This window comes from Ictidomys tridecemlineatus, chromosome 5 (genome assembly GCF_052094955.1).
Source record: "Ictidomys tridecemlineatus isolate mIctTri1 chromosome 5, mIctTri1.hap1, whole genome shotgun sequence".
NCBI classification, from domain to species: Eukaryota; Metazoa; Chordata; class Mammalia; order Rodentia; family Sciuridae; genus Ictidomys; species Ictidomys tridecemlineatus.
The window spans coordinates 150,704,069-150,729,351 of record NC_135481.1 but is presented as its reverse complement, the minus strand read 5'-3'; the positions used below and the strand labels follow the sequence as shown (position 1 = coordinate 150,729,351).

The window sequence follows — 25,283 nt, the reverse complement described above, 5'->3', positions numbered from 1 at the left end:
GTCCTGCCTCAGGGTCTCTGCCCAAAGGCAAGCTCCGAGCTTCATTTTCCTCCTGAGGCACCTACTTGCCTTGCAGCCTTCCTCTTTGGCTCTTAATGCTAGCTAGGATCTGGAGCATTGGGAGCCACAGATTTTCATTGTTTATAATTATTTGCTTGTTGCTGTAGAGCCTGAATTTTGCAGAATCTGCATCCTGAAATCAGCCAAGAAATCAATGGTATTTACTTTTTAGGAAGGTACTTTGCTTCCATGATTGTTGAAGGCATTTTCATGCTATGTCTCTTCCAAAACACTGGGCCTTGGAATATGATCTGGTTGGTGATTTCCCCCCACTGACTCAAATCCAGAAGTTTAGAAGAAGTCAACCTGAATGTAGAATGATTTCTAGAGGTTGGGAAGAGGATGGGGAACATTAGATAAAGGGAGATTGAATTTGATCAGTGCACATTGTATGCATGCACTGAACCCTATTATTATATGCAATTGATACGTATAAATGAAAAATCCTGAAGGCAAAAGAACAAAGACTCTGATAGTGTGGTTTAGATTGTATTTCCTTCTTAGACATCCTGGGCCTTAGGGATTTTCAAGGCCAGCCTCCACATCTGAACAGAGGAGGAAACTGCAACACAAACCTCCCTCCTGGATGATTTGCCTGAGGCCCCACTCTGACTGGTGCCTTAAGTTGGACCAGAATATAGGACCCCAGCTTCTAGCTCAGGACCCTTTTGACTACACAAGGATGAAGGGAGAGGTGAGGAAGAGGAGCTCAAGTAGTTGGTATAACAAGAGAGGTAAGAACCAAGGCTTCTCTTGCCAAGCAGTAACTTTGTGGAGGGGAGAGTTTCTGTTATTCCCATAGAGAGAAGACATATCTTTATCCTTCTAATGCATTTATACACTCAGCATAGAAATGAAAGAAAAGTCATTGTGTTATTGGTAGTTTTATAAGAGAACACCATTCTGTTTTAGTCAGCTTTTTTTTTTTTCTGCTGTGACCAATAGATCCAACAAGGAACAACATAGAGGAGGAAAAGTTTATTTGACACTCACAGTTTCAAAGGTCTTAGTACAGACAGTCAGCTCCATTGCTCTGGGCCTGATGTGAGGCAGAACCAGAAATAAAATATATACTCCAAAGGCATGCCCCAGGGACCCACCTCCTCCAGCCACACCCTACTTGCCTACAGGCACCACCCAGTTAATCAAGTGGATTAATGCACTAATTAGGTAAAGGTTCTTATAACCCAATCATTTCACCTGTAAATTTTCTTGCAGTGTTTAACACATGAACTTTTAGGGGACACCTCATATCTAAACCATAACATCTCCCCAGCCTATAAACCAAATATTAATCTTCTATCTTATATAAGGATTTACAAAATAATATATGGTGAGTGCTGAGGAATGACAAGTTTCTGGCAGTACGTCACAATGCCTTGCAGGAAATGTGGCTGGTCAAGTTGCTCCTTTGGGCAGAACCCTCTTGGCAGCAATCCTGCAATTCATATATACTGTCACTAGGTGGCAGTAGGTAGCACAGCCATGTGGTCCAGTTATAGAGGTATCTATCTACTCAGAAAGGAAGCAAGAAGGTGGATTCAGAGCTCCCACACAGGACTAGAGGGTCTGCCCCCTCCCCATGGAAAAAAAGGACAGACCAGAAATTTCAAGTGTCCCCCAAAGGACATTGTGCTAGAGGCTTAGATAGCTTGTTATTATTGGGAATGGGGTGGAAACTTTAAGAAGCAGGACCTAGGGAAAGAACTTAGGTCATTGGAGAGGTGAGCCCTTGAAGGGTACTATGGGATCCTGATAGCTCTCTCTCTCACTTCCTGTCACCATGAAGTGAGCAGCTTCCTTAGCCACACAGAAATTTCACAGATCATTATCCTCCAAAGGATTAAGAACCAGGGCTATGAATAATAATTGTTTTTAAAAATTAGAGAAGATAATATTACATAATTCAAGATTTAAAAACAGCAATGAAAAGTTTTCTTGTCTTTCCTGTTTTAATTTCCTTCCTACAGGTGACCAACATTTTTTAAAATTTCTTGTGATTATTTCAGAGAAGCTTATGATTTCAGAAGAGCATCTGTTGTCTCAATCTTTCTTCCTTTTTCCTTTTTTTTTCTTTTACACATGGTGGCATAATACACAAATCTTCTGCTTTTTGTTCTTTCACTGAACAATACGTCTTGGAGAACTTTTCATGTGAATTCATCATCCATTTCCTCCTTTTATGGCTGCATAATATTTCAGTGTTCAGATGTGTCCTCATATACTTAATAATCCTCTATTCACAGAGATGGTGTTTGTGGCTACTTATTAAACAAACATTAACACAATGAATAACTCTGCCTATGACTATTTTTCACATGTAATATATATATATAAAATTCTTAGGTCAAAGGGCCTCCTATGGTTTTGATAACTGCCCCACAAAGGTGCATGTATTAAGAGCTTGGTCCCCGGATTAGTGCTAATGGAAGATGGTAGAACATTTTGGGGTGGATCCTAGTGGGAGGACCTTATATTACTGGGGGCAAGCCCTTATAGGTAACTGTGGGACCCTGGTCTCTTCCTATCTTTCACTTTCTGGACACCATGAAGTGAGCAGCTTTGTTCCACCACGTGCTTCCACCATGATGGAGCTTCACCAAAAGCCCCAAAGCAACGGGGCCAAATGACCGTGGAAAGGGACTTGTAAAACTGTGAGCCCAAACAAATCTTTTCTTTTAATAAGTTGATTATCTCAAGTATTTATTACCATAAGGGAAAGCTAACACAGAACTTGTCCATTTGTAGTTCTGATTGAAGTGATCTATTTTTCCTCCAAAAGAAGGTGTACAATTTATACTCCCACAGCCAATGAGGGAGCCTGCCAATTTCCCCTTTCTCTCTGGAACATGTTGTGTTATTGCACTTCTGAGTCTCTGACAGGTAAAAGCAAAGGGATCTCAGTATAGTTATGTTGTTTTGATTTTGCTTTTTTGGGGATGGAACTCAGGGCCTCAAGCCTACTAGGCAGGAGCTTTCCCATTTAGCTACACCCCAGACCTGCATTTCTTATTATGATTAAGGAAGGACATCTTTTCAGATTTTAAATTCATTTGTATTTTTGTTTCTTATGAACTGCCCCTTTCCCTTTGTCTATTTTTAAAAATTGAGTTGATCTTTTTCCTTTTTTCATATTTATTTTTTTTTGTTTTAGTGGGCACAATAATCTTTATTTATTTTTATGTGGTGCTGATGATGGAACCCAGTGCCTCGCACATGCCAGGCCAGAGCGCTACCACTTGAGCCACATCCCCAGCCCCCATCTTTTTCTTTCTCTTTCTTTTTTTTTTTTCTTCTTCTTCTGTTTTTTTAATACTGAGCCATATCCCCAGTTCGTTTTTTAAAAAATAGTACCTTTAATGTCAGTGTCATTTTTATTTATCTATTTACCTATTTATTTATTTCAGTTGTAGATGGACACAGTACTTTTATTTTATTTATTTAATTGTATGTGGTGCTAAGGATCGAACCCAGTGCCTACACATGCTAGGCAAGTGCTCTGTCACTGAGCTATAGCCCCAGCACCTGCCCCCGCCTCACCGGGTCTGTTTTTTAATTTTAAATTTTGAGAGAGGGTTTTTCTAAGTTGCATAGGACTTCGATAAATTGCTGAGGCTGGCTTTGAATGTGCAATCCTCTACCTCAGCCTTCTGAGCTGCCTGGATTACAGGTGTGAGCCACTGCATCTGGCTTGATCTTTTTTTGTTATATATTTCTCAATCTTATTTATGTATGAGGGAAATTAAATGTGATATACGTTACAAATACTTTTTTCCTGATTTGTTGTTGAGTTGCTCATGGAGGTGATTATTAGGCAGGATTTTTTTCTGTAGTCAAATTTGGCCATCTTTTATGTTATCACTTCTGTGTTATTATTGTGTTTTTCCATCATGCACTTTGTAGCATACTTAGAAGGATCTTCCCCACTTCAAGATTCTTCAAAAAGTGTTTGAATAAAAAATAAATAAATAAAAAATTCTCTGAACAGTGAATTGACTCTAGACCACCAGATTTAGGGTCCTGAATGAGGTTAAGGGTGGGCCTGAACCTTTGACTCTTCGGACATCAGATACTACTGCTCCTGAGTAGAGGAATGGAGTCTAATTCACAGTGCTTGGTCCAGAGCTTTCCCACAGAAGAGTTCAAGGGCAATTGTTGAAGGAAACAGCCTCAAACTAGCTGGTTCATCCACATCCACATTCGAATGGCATCGTGTGGGTCATCTTCAGGCCTAGTAATCTGGTTTCCTATGTGATTTATCTACATTCAAGTAAGACAAGGCCAGAAGATGTGCACGTTTGGCCTTCACACTTAATATTTAAAGCCATGGACTCTTTTCTTTCCAAATGTTCCTATCTGCTTACTGGCATTTGGAGAAAAGCTGGGCCACGGAAGTTGAGATGAAGCTAAACTTGTTGTTGGTTGAGTGACCAGAATGTTTAAGTAGGTGAAAAATAAACAACGAACATACATTCACCTCAAGATGTGGATGGGGAATGATTCTGGAACTCGTGGTTGGTCTGCTTTGGGTTTATGCCCTTGGTGTTTTTGTTTGTAACTTGGGCTAAGAAGAAGAGATGAAGAGGAGAGATGAGGGGTGAGGTCACAGGAAATCCACACTATGTCCGCCCTTAGCCCAGCTGAGGACCCAGCTTTCCTCCAGGCCCTCTCCTTAGGGTGTCAGCTCCCCTCCTCAGGGCAGTAGAAAGAGGCTTTCTTCACCCTCTCAGTTCCCTTTTTTCTCCTGTTCTACTCCCCTTCAGAAACTCCAGCACCATAGGTTCACCCTAATCTGCCAAACGCAGCTGAAAAACAGGGCAAATAGAAGGGTTCAGGCAAAGGAGGTCTTTGAGCCCCAATTCTGCCGGGAGAAGGCACCCTGTTCACTTTCCCATGTAGACCTGCAGATTATCACATCTTCATGGGACTGAATGAAAGGGCCCACGACAGCCTTTACACGACCTTTATGGGCTTCAAGGGGATTATTCACACTGTGTAGTGGATAGTGACTCTCTTTGGGATACATGAGTGTGTCTGGGAGTGTTTGAGGTTAGGGTCCACCAACTCAAGACAGCAAGGAGAGGAAGGGCCAGAGTGGGGCCCTGGGGTTGGGACCAAAGCAGCACCTGGTATCGAAACCGGATGGTGGGATGGTTACAAGGGACCAAGAGATAAGAACTGGTCGCCAAAACTCGTCTGGGGGATCTGCGGTGTGGAGGTAGCAGGGGGCCTTCCTTGCTACAGGGGTTTTCCGAAGCCGCGATTCTCAAGGGATTCTTTCCAGGGCCCCAGCACGCAGTCGGGAAGGGCAGAGCAGGGCGCGGTCGCCACAGCCCCTCAGCGCAGCAAGGGCTCTCGAGCCCGCCAGGGGGCAGCGCGGCGCCCGGGGCAGGGTACCGGCGCAGTAGAGCTTCGCCTTCACCTGTTCTACCCGCTGGAGGACCAGACCCCTACAGCTCCCAAGCCAGCAGGTCTGGGGGCACACCCGGGAATCTGTGTGCTCCCCAGGGCGCCGCCCAGGCTTCCAGAACCTGGGCTCCAGTCCCTGTCCCCGAAGCCATCCCCGAAGGACCCAGATCCCAGGTGTGCCTGCCCGTTTTGCCGACTGTCCTTGCTTTGGGGCCGGGGGAGGTAGCACCCGGCAAGAAAGCATCTTTGTCTTCCTTTCCTTCCCGCCTCGCGCTCTTTCCAGGAAGCATTTTCCGATCCCCATTTTCTGGGCGCGGGTGGAGCTGGGGGCGGTAGGAGAGGCCGAGGCGGGGGCGCGGGCCGGCCAGCCGCAGGCGGGTGCGGGGTGCGCCCCACGGCCGCGCCGCGTGCACCCGGCAGAGGCGGCTCTGCGTGCCGTACGCCGCGTCCCGGGCGCGCCCGCCGCTATTCAGCTTCCCGGGCTCATTAGCAGTCTCCGTGTGCGGCTCGGCGCGGGCTCACAAAGAGCTGCGGCGGCGCCCAGCGCTCGGCCTCGCGGACAGAGCCGGTGGCGGTGGCGGCGGCAGTGGCTGCGGCGGGGCGGGTGCGGCGGCGCACTCGCGCAGCCTGGTGCCAGAGCCAGGTAAGCTGGGGGTCCCTGGCTTCCTGAGTCGCCGGTGGCCGCAGCCTGGGGGCGCCCGGGTCGGCGCGGGGATCGGGGGGCGGATAGGGGGACGCAGATGCTGCAGCTCCTGTGCTGACCCCCAGACTCGGCGGGGCTTCGGAGCGGCAGCGGAGGGGGTCGATCGGCGGGTCGGATTGCCGCTTGGTTGTGGGGGTGGAGACCCGCGGCCCCACTTCACCAGACCAGCCGGTCCCTGCCCCCACTGACCGGCGGGCGGGCGCGGTGGGGACCAGCGGGCGACTCCTGCATCCAGGGCTGGGGCTCCGCGGTGAGGGGCGACCCGGTGCTGGCAAGAGGCGCTGGTCGGCGGTGGTTGCCCGCTTCAGTCCCGCTGGACTGGCCGGGCCGCTAGTGCGTTCTGGGGCCCCCGCTTGGTGCTGGCACCAAGTCCCGGTACCGGGCGGCAACTCCCGAGTTTGGGGTCGCTGTTGGATTCGCTGCCTCCGGGGAATCGAGCTCTGATTTCTCCTCCTCCCCTTTTCCTTTATAATGAGGCCCAGGAGGAAAACTCCTCAATTAAAAATTCCACACACCCTTTCCCCTGGGCAGCCTGAGTGGGGCTGGGGGCATGTGGCTATGCTTCTTAGTCTGGCCCCTTCCCTATGGCAGGCACAGCCTGACAAGACTGTTGACAGGAGATCTGGCCACAGATTATGAAGGCAAACATTGATCTCCCGTCCCCCAAGCAGTGCTTTACACAGGGCAGTGGGCGGTGGACAGTGTGTGGTGGGCCTCTGTAAGCCAAAGCTAGGAGTGAACTCCCCTTGGGTCAGCGTGTAGAAGAAGGGTCCGGGGGATCCGGAGGGTCCTGACGAGAGAGTTCTGCCCTACTGCTGCCTTATAGGATGCCTGATAGTCTTAACTTAGTATTTACTTGCAGAAGGAAGACTTTTAATTGTTTCAGATCAATTCAGATAGGACCTGACAGGGGCCAGACTTAAATCTGTGGATTCGTGTAGTCAACTCACCAATAGCTATGCCAAGGTGAAGTATCCAAAATCTGGCATCTTGTACCTGACACTTCATACGTGGGCTCATCTGTCCCTGGCCTCTTCAACCTCCTGTTCTTTCTGGGTATTGTCTCCCACTCCTTTGAGGAAAGACAGTGGTTTTACAAATAAAGACCTGAAAGCTTTGAGGGTCAGAGTATGACAACTTTTTCCACTGTCACAGCTCTGCTGAGCCCAGAGCCTGTGGGTAGTCTTCCTTTGGAGCAGGATTCCTCCAGTGAGATGAGGCAGAGGGTTCTCTGGTGAGCAGCAGCCAATAGGCAGGGGTGGACACAGAGCAACTACAATGCCTTGTCCTGCACCCTTACTGCTGGGTGGCCATACGTTCTCCTTTATACTCAGCTGTCACTGGAAAGGATCTCTGAACTTAGGATCTTCTGGGCAGGAATAATACAGATTTGGAACCTGCTGGGACTCTGAGCAGCATTAAGGGTGTAAGTGGATGAGTTGGAATATGGCTGTTGTCAGCCCTCGGTGCTGACAACCCTCCCCAGGTGGGCAGCACCAGCACTGGTGAGGAGGCCCTATCTCTGGAGCTGGATTGGATCTGGATGATGGCCCTGGTGGGGGTCTTCTCTCTCATGTGTTAGGGAAGTGGCTGTGCTCCTCCCCACTGGCCTGCCTTTTCATCTGTGGGGTACTGGATTCCTGCAAGCTGAATCAGGTGGTCTGTGAGTGTGTGTGAGCTGGGAGGTGGGGTGGGCCTGTGATGATCAACTTCTTGTTCTCTCTCATCTTGTTTGCTTTCTGGGGGTACCTCAGGCCCAAGTTGTGGCTTGTTTGCTTGTTTGCGTAACTGTCCTTTGAGTTGTTCTATGCCCTCCCCCCTTTTTAAAATTAAATATTAGTTTCACAGGAATAATTGGTGGGGATGGATTGTGAAATGGAGGCACATAAATATCTAATTTGCCAACTGAGCTAAGAATGCTAGATAAAAATAAAAGATAATTGTAAAAGACACCAATCGCACCCCTGGAAGCTGAGAGAGTGCTAAAACACCTTGATTTTTCCTAGACAAAACTGAGGAACTCAGAGGAAAAACACATTTGATGGTAAGGTTGGGCTGGGCTTTGTTTGGATTGGGTGGTGGTCAGTGAGGCCTGTCAGAGGGGGCAGAGCATAGACAGAACATGGATGCAGAGGTCCCCTCCAGACCTCACTTCTCCCAAGTGTTCCTCTGTGTTTCCTGCCCCAAATATCTGCCCTGGTGACTCAACAGGTGAGAACCTCCTGTCTGAAGTCTTCGAGAAATCTTTACTTTCATGTGGGGAGTCTGAAATGGCTAGTGGCAGATGGACATGGAGGACCTGAACACATCTCTGGCTGGCCTCTAGGGCCTTCCAGAACAAGTGGTATTCACCTGCATATCCTGCCCTTAAGAATGGTCCTTAGAGATCAGGAGAGAGCCCTGAGCATGAGTGGCATTCATGGCTGTAGCATTCACAGACTGTACCCTTGCTTACTGCTCCCAGTTCCTTACCTCTGCTGGTGGCCGTGAGGACTGGCAATGTGCAGGCCATGGTAGGGAGTGGTGTAGCCACTGACCTGTAGGCAGGCATTCTCTGGGTCATGTACTAGGAGGCAGCCTGGGTGCCTGGCAGGAGCTGGAGTGATGCTCATTTGGTCTCTTGGATGGTGGTTGGGCTGATAGCCCACAGGGAGGATTCTATGCCTCCTTCCTCCTCCCCAAGTCCCCCCACCCACCACCTGGGTCAGGGCCAGCTGGAGTCTCTGAGCAGCCTGCTGGCACAGGCTGAGTCAGCTGTCGTGGGCACTGTCTTCTCTCGCCTCTCCTGCAGCCAGTCCTCTCCTCTGTCCCCATCCAGACATTCAAGAAAGCCCAGGGAGGACAGTGCCCTCAAGGTCGAACCATCAGGCTCTCTTTGAGGAACCGTACACATCAGGGGAATGCCTTTGCTATGTGAATTTTTTTTTTCCTGTGCCAGCTTTGGCATTTCCCAGAGTTGGGTGCTGGGATTGCCCCTCTGTAGATTGGACCCATGCCCGTCTCTCATTTTCTCAAACCTTCAATGGCTCCCCAGTGCCTACTCCACACCCATATTCCTCCACAAGATTTTCTGAGCCCTCACTCCCAAGCATGCTCTCAATAAGCTGCCCAGCCTCCAGTCAGACAGAATATCTGCCCAGATTTGCCTTGAGTTGTCCCTGCCCTGTTGTCCCAAGACCTTGGCCCAGGCCCTTGAGTCTGTCCTTAATGATCTCAAATGAATGTGGGTTATTTCCTTTTATTCCTTTGGTCCTCAATTTTGCTTGGCTCCTTCTGTCTCAAGGCCTTTGTGCCTGCTATTCCTGCTGCCTTGTCTGTACCTCCCCCAGGTATCCACCTGGCTTGCTCCCTCCCTGATTTCACTTCTCTACATACATGCCAACTCCCTAATCAGCCTCTGTAAATTGATATCACTTCTTTCTTTTCTTGTGAATCCTGTTTTGTGATTCTCCTTAATGCTTATCATTCAATGTCTCATTTATGTACAGTACTTGTTTGTTTATTGTCCGTCTCTTACCACTCAAATGTAAAGACTTTGTTCACCTCTGTATCCCCAGTAGCTCCAATAGTGCCTGGCACATAGTAAACCCTCAGTGCTATTGTTGGTTGAATGTAAGAATGAATGAAATGCAGGAGCATCATTCTGCCTTTCACCCTGCTTGACTCCCCACTTCTCCTTTCCCTGAGACCCAGAGCAGGCATCAAGTTGTATTCACATTTGGATCCCTCCTAGAAGTGAGCACAGACTCTTTTGCTCACTGGGGAGGCAGGGTAGAGCTATGGATTGTACAGTGCAAGCCAGTTTTCACATGGGACAGAAGAAACTGTTTGGGAAAGTAATCCATCCCACAGAGTGGGCATTCTGATTTTGCAATGAAATTCCTTTGGTTTTTTTGGTTGTTTTGGTTGTCAGGTATTCCCTGCTTCTAGAGCCGGCCAGCCTACATTCTCCCTGAAGTCATCTTGGATGCACATACACTGGGAAAGAGGCACCCTCTTTCCCAGTTTCTCTTCCTCTTCCATCTGGATGTTTCTAAACTTGTCTAGAACCTCATGTCAGGTCCCAGCTGTTCTGTTTGTCCTATTGGCTGGTCTTTCCTTCCACAAACCTTTTCTTGCCTGACTTTCTTTTGCTTGTGTTTTGACCTGGCCAGGAGAAGCACTCTGGTTTTATGAGACAGGCAGGGTAAGATAGGAAACCAGGTTGGAATCTAGAATAACAAGAGCTAAATTCCAGCCTGGTTGTGTTGCTAATCCCTAGGACCTCTGCAAACCACGGACCTTGGGAGCCTTTCTTAGTATCTGTAATCCATGCATTGCACCTCTTGCTCAAGGTTGTTTTGATGCACGAATGAAATTCAGAATTGACCTGGTGCAGGGTATCATTATGACAGCAAAGTCTTCATGTGGTGCCTGTGTAGGCTCAGGCCTGTTATGGCTTCTCCTTTTTTGCTGGGCGTTGCATGGGTCAGGTTTGTGAGTTACAACTACAGCCCAGTAAGAAAGTGTATAGACACTTCATAAACTATGAAGTGAGGTTCCAGTGTAAGGTGCTACATCTGTTGTTTTGTGTTTGAAGGATCAAAACTAAGAAAGAAAAAAAAAACATGCAGTTGAGATTCCTGCATTGACTGCAAAAAATCTTAAGGTTTTCTGGAAACTGAAACACTCCAACATTTAATTCCAGTGTAATTAAAATCACATTGTGGGGGCAGTTCTGTGTGTTGAGTTCTGATCCTCTGTGCTGTTGTAAGTAATTTCCCATTAAACCCCAAAAGCAGGCCTCGTCTTAACTTCTCAGCAAGGAGACTGAGGACTGGGCAACTGTGACTTGCCCTAAGGCACACTGCTGTTGGAGGGCAGTGCCACATGTGAGCCTGAATTGGGAGAGGAGAGTGTGAAGAGCATGCTCCATACCTGTGGCCTATGGGAACCCATTTTACATTAGAGTTGTTTTTCAACTGGGTGAGTATGACTAGTACTTGTGACCACTCATGTGACATGTATAGGGGTTAATTTTCAATGTGTGCCTAGAGAACCTAATGCCTAGTGGTTGGAGAGTTGAGGATGTGTCCTAGATAATCGGGGCTCTTCACAGAGCTGGAGAGGAGGCTTGAGGGCCTGCCATACAGGAAAACAGCCATTGTTGGTGGGTCTCTAGATGTTTCCTTTCTGCACTCGAAGTGAACATGGATACTTTGCACTTCTTGTCTCTAGAATCAATTAGCAAGGAGATATTTGGTTCTGAACCACTCAGCCACTTATCCTGAGCAAAGATGCATTAGTAAATACTAAGTAGAAGAACAGTATGGACATCTAAAATTTTAAGTTGGGTGTGTGTGTGTGTCTGTGTGTGTTTGGTTGGTTTTATAGTTCTGGGCTTTGTTAGCAGCTCTAACTAGGAATTTCTCTGAACTATTATATGCATTATTAATTTAAAAAACATGCATACATGTTTTCTCCAGTTTGTTTAATTATTAATTTCATGGAAAAATGTATCATTTCAAACATAGGAAGACCATTAATTGAATGCATGTATTTAGGGATGATGGATTTTTTTGGTCTGACAGCAAGTGTGTGCCTTGTTCAAATAAAACTGCCGTGTGTGTTTCTCAGTCCTTTGGTGTAGTAAGTGAGCCATGTGCTCTAACATCTGTCCATATTATCCAGAGCTGGTGACAGCTGTCATTGGTGGGGTGAAGTGGAGCTGGGGTTTGTATTAGAAATCAGAAGCTTGAGAAAGCCAGGCTTGGCCTCCACCCGCCAGCTGTAGAAATGCCACTGCTCAGAGTTTGACTTGACTCATCATAAGGAGGGCACATGCGGGTCTGTGCTTCCTTCTTTAGTGGCTACCGAATGACTGTGAGTATGACATGAGATGAGATGTGTGCAAACATTCTGTTACAGTGAAGTGCTTGGTCAGTACAGTCACAGGTTAGGGTGTGTGTGTGTGTGTGTGTGTGTGTGTGTGTGTGTGTGTATACACGTGTGTTCTCAGCTTGTTTGCCATCTTAAATACCTGTTACCACTTTGGGCCCTTCTAGCTGGCTCAGATTCTAGATGGCAACAGTGAAAGCAGTTGGCTGACTGATGGACGAATTGATTCTAGCCACAGGTCCCAGTGCTGTCCTCCTGGCCTGACTTCTAGATCCTGAGCCTCTGAGGTGGGACTTCATTAGTCAACGTGGTGGCTGTTTCTCCAGGAATAGGCTAAGGTGTGAATTTTTCCTGTCTCACAGTCCCTACTAGATGTGCCTCACTTTGTGCACATGTACTGTGAAGATACTTCCCTTGGAGTGCTAGGAATCAGGCGGCTGGAGGGAAGTGTGCCAGGGTATTTCAAGTTGGATGTGTGGCCTGCCTTTGGTTCTTTAGGGAACATCTTTGTGTTAGCTTGGAAACTACTGATCTTGACTTTCCCTTGGGCTTCAACCAATTTTAGCTTCAAAATTAATTGCATTTTATTAAGTAATGGTTTTCTTCTTGATCACAGGCGGGTGTGTGCTTAATCAGCAGTGGTGACTTGTGCTACTGCAGTTGATTTGCTGCACCCAGAGGCAGTGCCGCCTCTGACTTGCATTGACTTCCTGTGGGGAACTGCCTTGGGGGACCCCTGGGCTGGCAGCCTTCTCTGCCTTGCTTTAGGACCCTTTTCCTTAAGTCTCTGAATGTGCTGTTCCTTTTATCCATCATGTAGGAAGGTTTATCTGGTATGGAAATAGAGGGTGGCTGGGCATTTAAAGGGCAACCCCTTACCTTGCCCCCGTTATTCATATCCTTTGATACTGGAGGACTCTGCAATGCTAGAACTGAGGGAAAGTGTTCTTCACTTAGGTACTCCTAGATCCCTTTGCTGGGAGTTTTGTCCGTCCATCCATCCATTCATCCATCCATCGGGTATTTATTTTCTGAGCACCTGCTGAGATCCATCTTTCTTCTTTCCCAGCTATAGATGGGTAGAGTCGTTCCCAGCTATAGATGGGAAGGGAGTGGAAAGGAATTGCTGGAGAACATGTGCTGGCATCCTGGTTCTGGGACTAGGGTCCTCCTAGAGAAGCATAATCCAGGGGATGCAAGAGTGCCAGGGTGACTGAGGTCTGGTCATGGGCCCTATTCTGGAAAAGTGTGTATTTGCTCCTTCAGCGCAGAAGAGCCAGCCAAGAGGGGGGCACCCTGGGCACAGGGAGTGTCCAGTTTGGGGCAGCAGGTTTTGTGGTTTGTGTAGGTCAGAGCTGGAGATGGTGAATGGGGAGGAGGGATGCCTCCTGACCATCCAGGAGTGGAGCTGCCCTGGATGGCCCTGAGAGTCCTGGCTATGGATCGGGAGCAGAGCAGGTGGGGCAACAATAATCTACACAGTTTGCCAAGAAAATTCTCTGTCACCAAGCTTCTTGAATTGACAGGGTGGGACATGGGGGAGGGGTGCCAAAGGGGCTCTTGGAGGGGCACATTCAGAGGTGAGGTGAAGGTGCCTAGAGGGACAGGGAGGACACAGGACAGGGCACATTGAAGGGTAGGGGGCAGGTCTGGGTACCTGAGGGAGGGGTACCGTGAGGATGCAGGGCGAGGGAGTGGACACTAGGAGCCTCCCTTCCCACTGCGTTCTGTTGGGGGCTGAGGTTGCCAAGTCCCAGTCTTGCTCCCACAGATGTTTCATTTTACCCTTTAGAGATTTACAGGCTTTCTAGGTTAAATTGCCCTGTTCTCTTACAAGCACGACAAAATCTACGACAAAACCATATATCACGTTATTAATTTGCTCTCACAGAGTTAACCCATGTTGCTCTGCTGACTTCCACACACCCCTCACCCCATGCTGGTTCCCGTTGTCTGTGGAGCACAGGCAGCATGCTGGAGAGACTTGCAGTGGGACAGGGACCGCGGGCTGCAGAGGGTGGTATGCCTCTTTGCCCACCTCATGACTGGCCTCGGGCTGTCTAGGGACACAGGCAGTCATTATAGGGCCTTCTGATGGTTTTCTGGTCTCTACTGGGAAAAAGGAGTGCAGTTTCTTCACTGGCCAAGGTGATTTGGGAAGGTCAGGGCAGAGCTGCACCTGTGGTCAGATATTCTGAACCACACTGCACTGTAGGAAGCTGATTCACAGGCCTCCTGTTTATTTTTTATTACTATTATTTGTAGTACTGGAGATTGAACCCAGGACCTCATGCATGCTAGGCAAGCACTCTACCACCGAGCTACTTTCCTAGCCCCCACACTTTTTTGTTTTGTTTTTAATTTTGAGACACAGGGTCTCACTGAGTTGCTCAGGTTGGCCTTGAACTTGCTATCCTCTTGCCTCAGCCTCCCAAGTCACTGGGATTACAGATGTGCACTATGATGCATCCATCTTGTGGCCAAGAGCCCTTGGGATGCCCGCAGCTCTTGCCATTCCATTCCCATCCAGTCCTGAAGAGGATGAGGTATCCATTCAACTCTGGGCGATGACCTGATCATGTCAAGCCGTGGGAAATCCCAGTTTTATAGATAAGTTGTGCTCCTTTTTTTTTTAATTATTCATTGATTGACCTTTATTTATTTACTTATATGTGGTGCTGAGACTCGAACCCAGTGCCTCACGCATGCCAGGCAAGCATGCTACCGTTGAACCATAACCCCAGCCCAAGTTGTGCTCCTTTTTAGAGATGCAGTCGATCTGCTTTTCCTCTGTGGCTCAGGGCAGAGGTATAGGACTGTAATCCCTGTCATGAGGTCCATGGTTCCCTTTATCAATGTCTGCTGGAGCTCAGAAGGGGCTAAGTCTGCCTTTGTTACTTCCAAGCCCCATAACTAGGGACATCCTGTTGATTATTGGGGTGTTTAGAAATGAGGACCGGAAGGGGAGAAAGCTGCAATGATGTCGGGGGAGACATCCCTGTGTGCAGAACTTTCTGCCATCTTCATGGTTTTCATCAGGCACATAATATTACAGTGTGGTTCACATTGACTGATGTCCCAAACTTTCTTTCTTCCCTTATGTTATAGAGAAGCCTAAATCTGATGTATTTAAGCTCTCATTATTTCACAGAAGAAATACTGCTGGTTGTAGTTGGTGGTATCTCTGCCTTTCTCTACTCAAGGGAAATGTCTGCAGGAGGGAGCCACTGCCTTACTCTGGACATGGGCCATCACTGTGCTGACTTGATCAGGCATAGCTTTGCCTGAAGGTATCTATGGAACCAGGAAAGTCTCATAAAATCCATATGTATTTGTGGAGCTACACATAAGAGTTTGCCCTCTTTTAGGTCAAATCAGTTTTGGTTGTCAGGAAGTAAAGGGAGATAGACATGCTGTGCTATTTTGGAAGACATTAATGTGGGACTGATTTTCATTCCACTCATCCGTTTTCTGACAGTGGTTCCCAAGCTATCACACGATATTCCTTACTGGAAACTGTCCAAGCTGACCAAGACCCGAACTCCCTTCCGAGTATTCATTATCTAGAATTCATGTCAACTAACTGATCACTTAGACTCTACTGGACCTTACATCTCAGAAACTTTTTTTCCCCCCAGAAACTTTTGACATGAGAAATTTTATTTCTCCCACGTGTCTATAGTGGAACCTATTTTTAACAAAACAACTCACTTAAAATACAATAATGCACTATATAAGTAATGAGAAAAAGGCAGACAAACTAATAAGGAAAGGAGCAAAAGACACACACACACACACATACACACACACACGATGTTTGATAAAGAGATGAAAAGGTGCTCAACTCCATTAGTTGTTAGGGAGAGGCAAACTAAATTGTAAAGTTTGAGACCATCACACATCCTCTAGGCTAAAGTCAAAAGAGCAGCAAATGGCAGGCGTTAGGATGTGGTGTAACTGGAACTCACTGGGGCATAGATTCCTACAAGTGCTTGGGAAACTGCAGATCAACTAAAGTTAAATTTACATATGCTCTATTACCAGCAGTCCCAATCCCAATTAAACTGAGTGAAGTGTGCATGTGGCCACTAGAGAAAGGCAGAGGGAGATTGGACACGCAGAAGGGGAGCCAACATGAGCACAGAGGCAAAGATTGGAGTGATGCACTCATGACTGAAGGAACACCAGCAGCCACGAGAAACCAGATGAGGTGAGAAATGGATTTTCCCTTACCACCTCCCAGAGGGACTGTTTCTACCCAGTGAAAGTTTTTTTTAGATTTTAGTCTCCAGAACTGTGAGAATATAAATGTGTGTCTGAAGCCACCTAGATACATGATTATTCATTATAGCCGCCCAAGGGAATTGATACAGTCCTTAGGGGACACACCCAAAGTATGATTAATTGCCAAAATGCAAACAAGCCAGATAACCATCAGAAGAGCAGATCAAGACATAGATTTATTCCTGCATAGATACTATATAGCAAACTGAGAGTGAACTCTCCATAAGTGTATGTCACAGCATGGATGCATTCTGCAACATAGTGTCAAGTGAAAATACCTAAACACTATAGAGTCCAGACTGCAGGATCCCATTTATGTGAAAGTCAACAGGCAACTTATCTGTGGTGTTGGAAATCAGTTGTTCTTGGGAGATGGTAATTAGGGGAGACATGAGCAGCAGACCTTCTGCAGGTGCTAATAATGCTCCATTTAAAAAATCTCGATGTTGGGTTGTATGGATGAATGCATGGATATAGAGCTTTACTGTACGTATATTGTTTTTCATTAAAAAGTTTTTAAAAAGTGCAGCACGTCATCTTGGAATTTTCAAGGAAAACTTTGAATTGACCAACTCATGGCTTATATTATTGCTGGAACAATACTATCTGAATCAAGATTACATTTAATGTAAAATAATTAAATTTTGCTATTACAATGAATACTTATTAATATTTAGACACAAACTCTGTTTTCTAAATGAGAGCAAGTTATGTAAAACCCAAGAAAGATAGTAAAATCTATACAGATTTAATTGGTATGGTTAAGTTATCTAGATAAAATGAGCTTTTTCCCCTGCATGTAAAAGGAGGCATAGTCCTTAAGAAAATCACACAAATAACCCAAATGTTGAAGCATCAAATGTTGTGATTTATATTAAGTAAGAAACTTAAAGAGCTTTAAGAAGAATGATCAGAAGGAATGAGTGCACATGAACAATTCCTTTGGGTCAGTCCTGTGTTCCTGGCAGCCCAGGAATCATAAGTGGAGGTTCTGTCCAGGCAGGGTCCCATCACCCCAGCTCCCAGAGGGGGCTTTTGTCTTTTCCTATGTCCTTCCCCGGCATACTGTTTCCATCCATGAGCTCTGTGTTAATCAGCTCTCTATCACTGTGATAAAATGCCTGAGTTGATCATCTTAAGAAGAAGAAAGGCTTATTTTGGCCCACTCTTTCAGAGCTTTCAGTCCATAGTTGTTTGGCTCTGTTGCTTCGGGTCTGTTGCAGCATGTGGTGGAGGAGCATGTGGTGGAGCCAATCTCCACCAGTTCATCTGATGGTGGCTGGGAAACAATGAGAGAAAAGAAAGGGCTGGGGTCCCAGTATCCCCTTCAAGGACATGTCCCCAGTGACCTAACTTCTTCCTTCTAGGCCCCACCTCTTAAAGGTTTTGACTGTCATTAGTGCCATGGACTGGTACCTAAACCTTTAGCTTATGAGCCTTTGGGAGACACTTACCCAAACCATAGCGACTTTGCTCCAGCTCTGTCCCCCGCTGTCCTCAGAGCTCTTGTACTGGCTGTGAGCCATCAGAATGGAGCTATGTCACTGCCTGCAGAGGACAGAGACTGCCAACCTTATGACACCTTGGCCTCATGGGCTAGACAGTTGGCTTCAGTGAGTTCCACTGTGGCCATGGAGTCCTCTAAACCTTTGTAGGAGTCCTGTTGTGTGGCAGCCTGTTGGAGGCTTTGGTATTCTCAGGACATCCTGTGTGGCTGGCACCGCCCTGAGCAGCAGCTCACCCATGTACATGAGCTCACTTCCTCCTCAGCAGGACCATAGATTTGGGGTTGGTGGTGTGTGTGCTCCGAGTCATGTCACCTGTGCATGGTGTTACCTGCAGCTGCTTCTGGTTTGGAAGAGGAGTTCCAGGGAGAGGGCACTCAGTGCGATTAGCCCCTCTGGAGATAAGGAGATAGAATCTCAGATGAGTGTTAGGCCAACATCATGAGGTGGCAAAAGCAGAGCCTATGTTTGCAACAGGCCTTGACCCTGTAGGTCCTCAGAGCCTTTCCCAGCTGGACCCTGGCTTCTCTGGCTCATCAGACCACAGCGTGGCTCTTTGTGGGAATGGGTGACAGGTGCTGTTCTCCCCCAGCTGATCGTGGGCATTATTTATAATGTCAGCCTCTTAGCGGTGGCAGCACTGAGTGGATCTTAGAAAATGTCCTTTCTAACCTCTCAGGTGTTCCAGAGGGTCCCCCATGTCAGAGGCCAGAGCCCACTTTCCTGGCTGCACACTCAGGGTTGTTTTACACTCTGTGACGTATCGTGCTGTTCCAACCAAAGCTTCCCTGTGATCTTGTCATCTTCTTTTCAGCCAGGGGAGCTGTCCTGATGGTCTCTCCCTGTCACCTTGGCATTTTGCTACTGTGGTGTGTTTGGTGACATTTGTGAATGTGATGGTTCTGCTGTGGTCTCCATTGCTGAGGCTGCCTCTACAGATGTAGGGCTGGACTAGCTGAGCACAAATTACAGGTGCATCTTGTTTTTCTATCTGGGATGTTCTGCCCCATCTGTATGCCTTGTCACCCTCTAGGGACTTTTTGCCTGTCATTGTCCTGGGAGCTGAATGACCACCCAATGGAGAGCAGGTGTTTGCTTCTCTGCTCTCTTCCCTCAAAGCTGTGAATGACTATCTGTAGTGTAAGTTATATTTTTACAGCTTTTCTCTCTTCTAAATACATGCCATCTATTGCCCTGTCCCTGGGTAGGGCTGCTCTCTGGGTCCCAGCTTCATCTACTCCCTTGTCACCTAAGGTTACTTCTGGGTCCCAGCACCCAGCACAGTGCCCAGAACTCAGCAGCTGCTCAGTAAAAATGGCCAAATGATGTTTTACCAGCTCCACACCTATGCCCCATTTCACAAAAAACAGTACAGGACACAGCTCTGCTCCAGATGTCTTTTCTGCAGTTGTTCCCAAGAGATGAGCAGGGTTGTGAAGTAGGATAGTGACAAGTGACAAAGCCCGCTGTGGCCTCAGAGATTCTATGTCTCCAGCTTCACTCTGGGTGCACTCTTGGCCCCGTCCTGGGAACATGACAGTTTCATCACATGGCCTGAGGACCAGAAAGGACAGCCAATGGGGATAGCACCCCTTGGATAGGAAGAGCCTGGGGTTGTTGTCCCCAAGGTGTGGGGGTCTAAGGGCTGGCTCTGCGGTGGCCCTCACACTCCCAGGCCTGTTGAGAGCCAGCCTGGCACAGGCTGTCTCCAGAGTCTCTTTGCTGGTATTTGTGATATGGAAGCTATTCTGCTTCTGGAGGGGCTGCCATTGCCTGGATTGTGGTCTGGGTTTTAAGAATGGGCTTTGTAGCTCGGGAGTCTAGATATGTACATCCTCATCTCACCGCTGTGGCTTGAGAATTGCTCCCTGCCATCTGATCACCTTGGGGAGACCAGGACCTCTCAGGAGTACGCATCTTGGTGTTCATGGTGTGAAACTCAGCCATCACGCTTGGTTCTGGCACACATACAAGCCAATGAGGAAGGTTGGACCTTACCTTCAGGGAGCTGTTGACTTGTGTGTGTTCGTGGGGAGGTAGAAGGCAAAAGCCATACGGGGCTGGAGCAAGGCGTTGCAGCAGGGTGCGAGATTCAGCCTTGAATGAAGCGGTCATCACTGATGGGGGCTAGTAGCAACCTGAGGGTAAAGCAGGTGGGCATCACTGCCACTCCTCAGATGCAGATTGCACACAGTGACTTCCTGACAAAGGACAACGTGCAAAGGGAAAACAGAAACCCCACAGGCACTGCTTCAGCTGGTGGTCAAGGGCCATATCAACAGTGAGTTGAGCCCATAGGGTGTGCTTCACTGCTGGGGTTTTCCTCCCCGGAACCTATGACCTTAGTCTCATCATGAGGATAAACAACAACAACAACAACAAAACAAACCAACTTTAGACAAATTCCCATTGAGGGACATTCTACAAAATGTTTCCCTAGCACTCTCCAAAAATGTCAAGGTCATCAAAAAGAAAGTGAGAAACTATCACACCCAGGAGTAGCCTGAGGAGACTTGATGACTACATGTGATGTGGTGTCGTGGATGGGATCCTGGAACAGAAAAGGCCATTAGGAAAACACCAAGGAAATGTGAATGAGCTATGGCCTTAATAACAACAATGGATCAATCTTGCTTCATTGGTTGTGATGTACTGTACTAATGTAAGATGCTGATAAAAGGGCAGAATGGGTATAGGTTATGTGGGGACCATGTTCAATCTGCTTGATTTTGCTTCAAGTCTAAAGCTTCCAAAAACAGAAAGTACATGAGAAAATTGGGAGCTGGTTGAGTCCCATCACCTCTGTGTCCTTTGGTGGTAAGAACTTCCAGACACTCAGCTGAGTTGTCCCCATTGGACTTCCTTTACCTGGGGTTGGAGGAAGTTCAGTTTATTATTTAGAAAAAAAGAAAAGAAAAAAAATATATATATCCCCAAAGTTCTGGGTGCTTGAAAATAGCCAGTTTCTCAGATGCAGACTGAGCTGGGGCTGGGAAGGTCATCCACAGGAGAAGGAAGCCCAATGGTATGAGCATGAAAGATTTCAAACACAAAAAATCAGAAGCCCAGTTGCTGACATCGGTAGCCCAGGGAATCTTGCTCCTGTGCTGCTGAGCATACTCTGAGGGGCACTAGCCAGTTTTCATTGGCCCAGTGACCTGGCATAGCAGTGCGCTGGGTCTCTGCTGCTTTTTGTATTCACCAGAAATGGGTATTGAACATTGATGCTGCCCTTCCTGATCAGCCTCTGGAGTCGCACAGGTAGTGACCAGTGGCCATTTTTTTTTTTTTTTTTTTAGGGTAGAGGGTAACATTGGTGGAGGGTAACAATAGACAATAGTGACCAAAGCTGGTGTGTGTGCAATTGATGGCCCAGTGAGGAGGCAAAGAGAGCTGAGTCTGTGTGGCCTGGGCTGGCATTTTAAAGATTTATGGATGAGGCCATGCTGGGATTGACTCCCTTTGTTCCCCACAGAAAGGGCGACCTGGTGGGGACACAGAAGACAATAAGACCACAGGGAAAACCCTGGGCTTCAAGTAATTTCATCTTCTCTAACTTCCATAAGTGTCAACCCCTGTGTTTTTGGTAGAGGCATAGGATGAAGAGGAAAGGGGTGAGTTTCACAAGAGAGGGAGACCTCATCCTATAAGTGGGTGCAGGCCTGTTGTCATGTAGCCAGCAAGGATGGCTGGGGCTTAGTGGAGAGTCTGACGGGCCTGCCAGGACCCAGCCTGCTCCTCTCATCCAGTGCAACAGTGGGACCCCAGCTCCTCCATTTGTAGCATCCATGACACCTGCTTTGCAAGACCTTGTTGAGTGATGAATGAGATTGGAGCTGGCACATGGGAGTTGTGTGGTGTGGGACAAGTGAAGTTGAGTGGTAGGGCTGGATGGAAAGGACGCCCCCATGGAATGCACAAGACCTGCATTGTCAGGGACTGCCACTGTTTGATAAGTATACCACAAGGTCCTTGTATTAAAGGCTTGGTCCCAAAGGTGGTGCTGTTTGGAGGTGCTCTGGACCTTTAAGGGATGGGGTCTTGTGGAAAGTCCTTAGGTAATTGGGGGGCATTCCCCCAAATGGGGATTATGGGATCCTGGCCCTGTCTTCTCTTTTTCTTTTTTGCTTCCTGGCCATCAGGTGAGCAGTTTGCTCTGCCACATGTTTTCTGCTGTTGCCATCCAGCATGCCCACCAAGGCACAGAGCAATGGGTAGACCCCATTATGGACGGGAAACTCCAAAACTGAAGCCAAAATAACCTTTTTCTCTTTATAAGTTATTTTTCTCAGGCATTTTGTTCCAGGGACAGAAATCTGACTAACACAGGGATGCTAGACTAGTCATGGCCTCCTTACTTCTCACTGAGCCAGTAAGATGAAGTGATTCCTGAAGGTCTTACCACTCATCTGGATTGTTTGACAAAATTAGTTTGAACCATATAAAACTTGCTGTTTTTTAATGCCAAATATAGGCAAAATTCCATATGCTTCAGCTCACTTTAGCATTAAAGCAGTTTTTGGCACGAGCAAACACTTTTATTTTAAAAGCATTATTTTTACTTATTACTTATATATGAATTCAGTGCATTAGAAAATAAAGATAAGTGTAAAGAAGGAACTTGAGACACCTTATTCTTCCCACCAGGGCCTGTTGTTCTACAGGTCTCTTTAACTGTGCTTGGATGCACATAACTGCCAGACCCCTTTCTCTTCCATCATGGATCAAGAGCCGCTGTCCAAGTTCATGGAAGCTTTCTCCCACACCCAGCTGTCTGAGTTTGTACTATCACTCTTTGAACGAACCCCCAGGATTAGATGTTGGAGTAGCTGAGAATGTTTTCCTTCTGTGAACCAGGCTCTAATAAATGTCCTTGTCGCTGTTTTCTTTTCTCCCTCCCTCCCTTTTCCCCTCCCTCTCTCTTTTCTCCCGTTTTTCCTTCCCTCTCTCCCTTCCTTCTTTCAGATACTCATGATTGTTTCTTTATGATAAGTTTTTTTCGAGTAGAATTGCTGGACAAATAGTAGGGGCTTCAGATTGACCTGCGGAAATGTTTAATTGCCCACTCACAGTAGGAGAGGGAGGCTCTTTCTCCTTGGCCCTCTCTCCCTCCTATTTTTTTCTCCCTTTCATTCCTTACCTCTCTCCCTCTCCTTCCTTCCTCTCCTCTCTCCCCTCTTTCCCTTCCCTTCAATCCTTTTTTTTTTTTTTAATACCAGGGATTGAACCCAGGAGTTCTTAATCACTGAGAAATATCCCCAGCCCTTTTTATTATTTATTATGAAACAAGGTCTAAATAAGTTACTCAGGACGCCGCTAAGTTGCTGAGGCTGGCTTTGAACTTTCAATCCTCCAGCCTTAGCCGCCCCAGCCACTGGGATTACAGGTGTGCACCACTGTGCCCTGCTTCCCCTTTACATGTACGTCCTTTGTCGTTCCCCTCCGCTCTGCGTTCCTCTCCCTCCTTCTCCCTGTCTTGTTTGATGGCACACTTTTTAATTAATTAATTAATTTAAATTAGGTATACATGACAGCAGAATGCATTTTGATTCATTGTACACAATCGCAGCACAACTTCACATTTCTATGGTTGTACATGATGTAGCGTCACACCATCAGTGCACCTAGGGTAATGGTGTCCATCTCATTCCATCAACTTTCCTATCCCCACGCCCACTCCCTACCCCTCCCTTCCTTTGCCCCATCAAGTTCCTCCATTTTTCCCATGTCCCCCCATTATGGATCAGCATCCACTTATCAGAGAGAACCGTCGGCCTTTGGTTTTTTGGGATTGACTTACTTCACTTAGCATGACATTCTCTAACTCCATCCACTTACCAGCAAATGCCATAATTTTATTCTCTTTTAATGCTGAATAATATTCCATTGTGTATATATATCACAGTTTCTTTATCCATTCATCTATTGAAGGGAATCTATGTTGCTTCCACAGTTTAGCTGTTGTGATTTGAGCTGATATAAGCATTGATGTGGCTGAGTTACTGTAGTATGCTGATTTTAAGTCCTTTGGGTACAAACCGAGGAATGGGATAGCTGTGTCAGATGGTGGTTCCATTCCAAGTTTTCTAAGGAATCTCCATACTGCTTTCCAGAGTGGTTGCACCAATTTGCAGTCCCACCAGCAATGAATGAGTGTTGATGACACACTTATGAGCTTGGGTCCATCAAAGAGCATTTCAGCTGCCCCTCTCCCCTCATAGTGCACAGTCTTCCTATGGCTGGCACCTCCTCCAAGGTTGGCTGGTTGTATTCCGAGAGGACATCAAGAATTTGTGGGGAAGCCTGTGCGGAGTTTCAGAGACTTCCTGTGCCTGGCAAGCCAGGTGGAGTGGTAAGTTATTCCAGGGACACATTCCTTTTCTGATCAGCACCTTGCCTCTCCTCCATACATACATACTGAGAGATAGGCTGCTGGCCAGAAACCTGGACTCATGTGCAATTATTTATTTTAAAATTGCATTTTATTTCTGGTTATTTGGCAAATGGATTGAAACCAAACCCTTCTTCCTTAACCGCTGGGGACCGCTGGTGTGTGTCTGTAGGATGGCTAGCCTGGAGGCTGCCGTTTGAAGCTTGGCCTGGTGTCCCGATGTCCCAGAGCTGTTGGCTGCCCTGAGCATCCCAGGAAAAGATGCCGAATTCTGTGGCCCCAGGAGGATCTTTGTCCTCCTTTTGCAAAAGCAGTAGATTCACGGGGATTCGCTCTGTTGAGCTGGAAGGAAGAATTTTTAGATTTCCTCTGGTTGAAGAACTTAAAATGGAACAATCTACATCAATTCCCCAAAATTGGACTTTGAAGCAAGTTCTTGGAAAAATGGACTCGATTATTTTCTATGCATGGAAGCATATTCCTTGGGAACCTTCTGGTAATGAATTTTAAAGTGCTTGTCTATTTTGTTTTGTTCTCCAAGATGGAGAAGTCTTAAAAACCAGAGGCTGCCAGGGACCAGTCAGGGTCTGAGGGGGCAGCATCCACCACCCCTAGTGAGAATGAAAGGGGGGGTGCTAGGGAGGCCTACCTTTCTGCAGCCACTCTTTCTGGGTCAGCTGCATTGTTTTTCAGTGAGGGTAAGCATTCTTTTCCCTCTACTTGAAGATTCTGAAAGACATGGAAAGAATGGAATGAAATAGAGAAGTGATTTTGAGCAGGTTTTAGGTTCAGGCTGTCAGCTGGGAGGCAAAGATTTTGTGTATTGTTTCATTATCTAACAATAAAAGAGCTAATAATGAAAATAAATAGATCTGACATCACTATTTTAAAAATCATGCCTTGTAGCAATTATCTTGCATCTCTGGAGGAGAGAGCCATTTTTTCTGGCAGCAGTGTTGGTGTTCAGGAGGACTCTGGTCTCATCAACAGGGGCAGGTGTCTGTCATATTCTAGACCCAGAGTCTTTTGTATTTGATTTTGCATGAGCAGATTT

The 25,283-nt window shown here is 47.0% G+C and overlaps 1 protein-coding gene across 10 annotated transcripts in view; it reads left to right on the top strand.

The window, feature by feature from the left end:
* Positions 1-5,452: 5,452 nt before the first annotated feature.
* Positions 5,453-25,283, top strand: part of Apba2 (amyloid beta precursor protein binding family A member 2) — a 252,008-nt gene continuing 232,177 nt past the window's right edge. For 5 of the 10 annotated variants that reach the window (XM_078051293.1, XM_078051291.1, XM_078051294.1 and 2 more), the window contains exon 1: positions 5,920-6,112. The gene's annotated coding sequence lies outside the window, so the exon portion shown is untranslated. Of the gene's footprint in view, positions 5,644-5,919; positions 6,113-25,283 lie in introns of those variants that run through there. The other 5 variants (XM_078051288.1, XM_078051285.1, XM_078051290.1 and 2 more) reach the window with 2 other exon arrangements.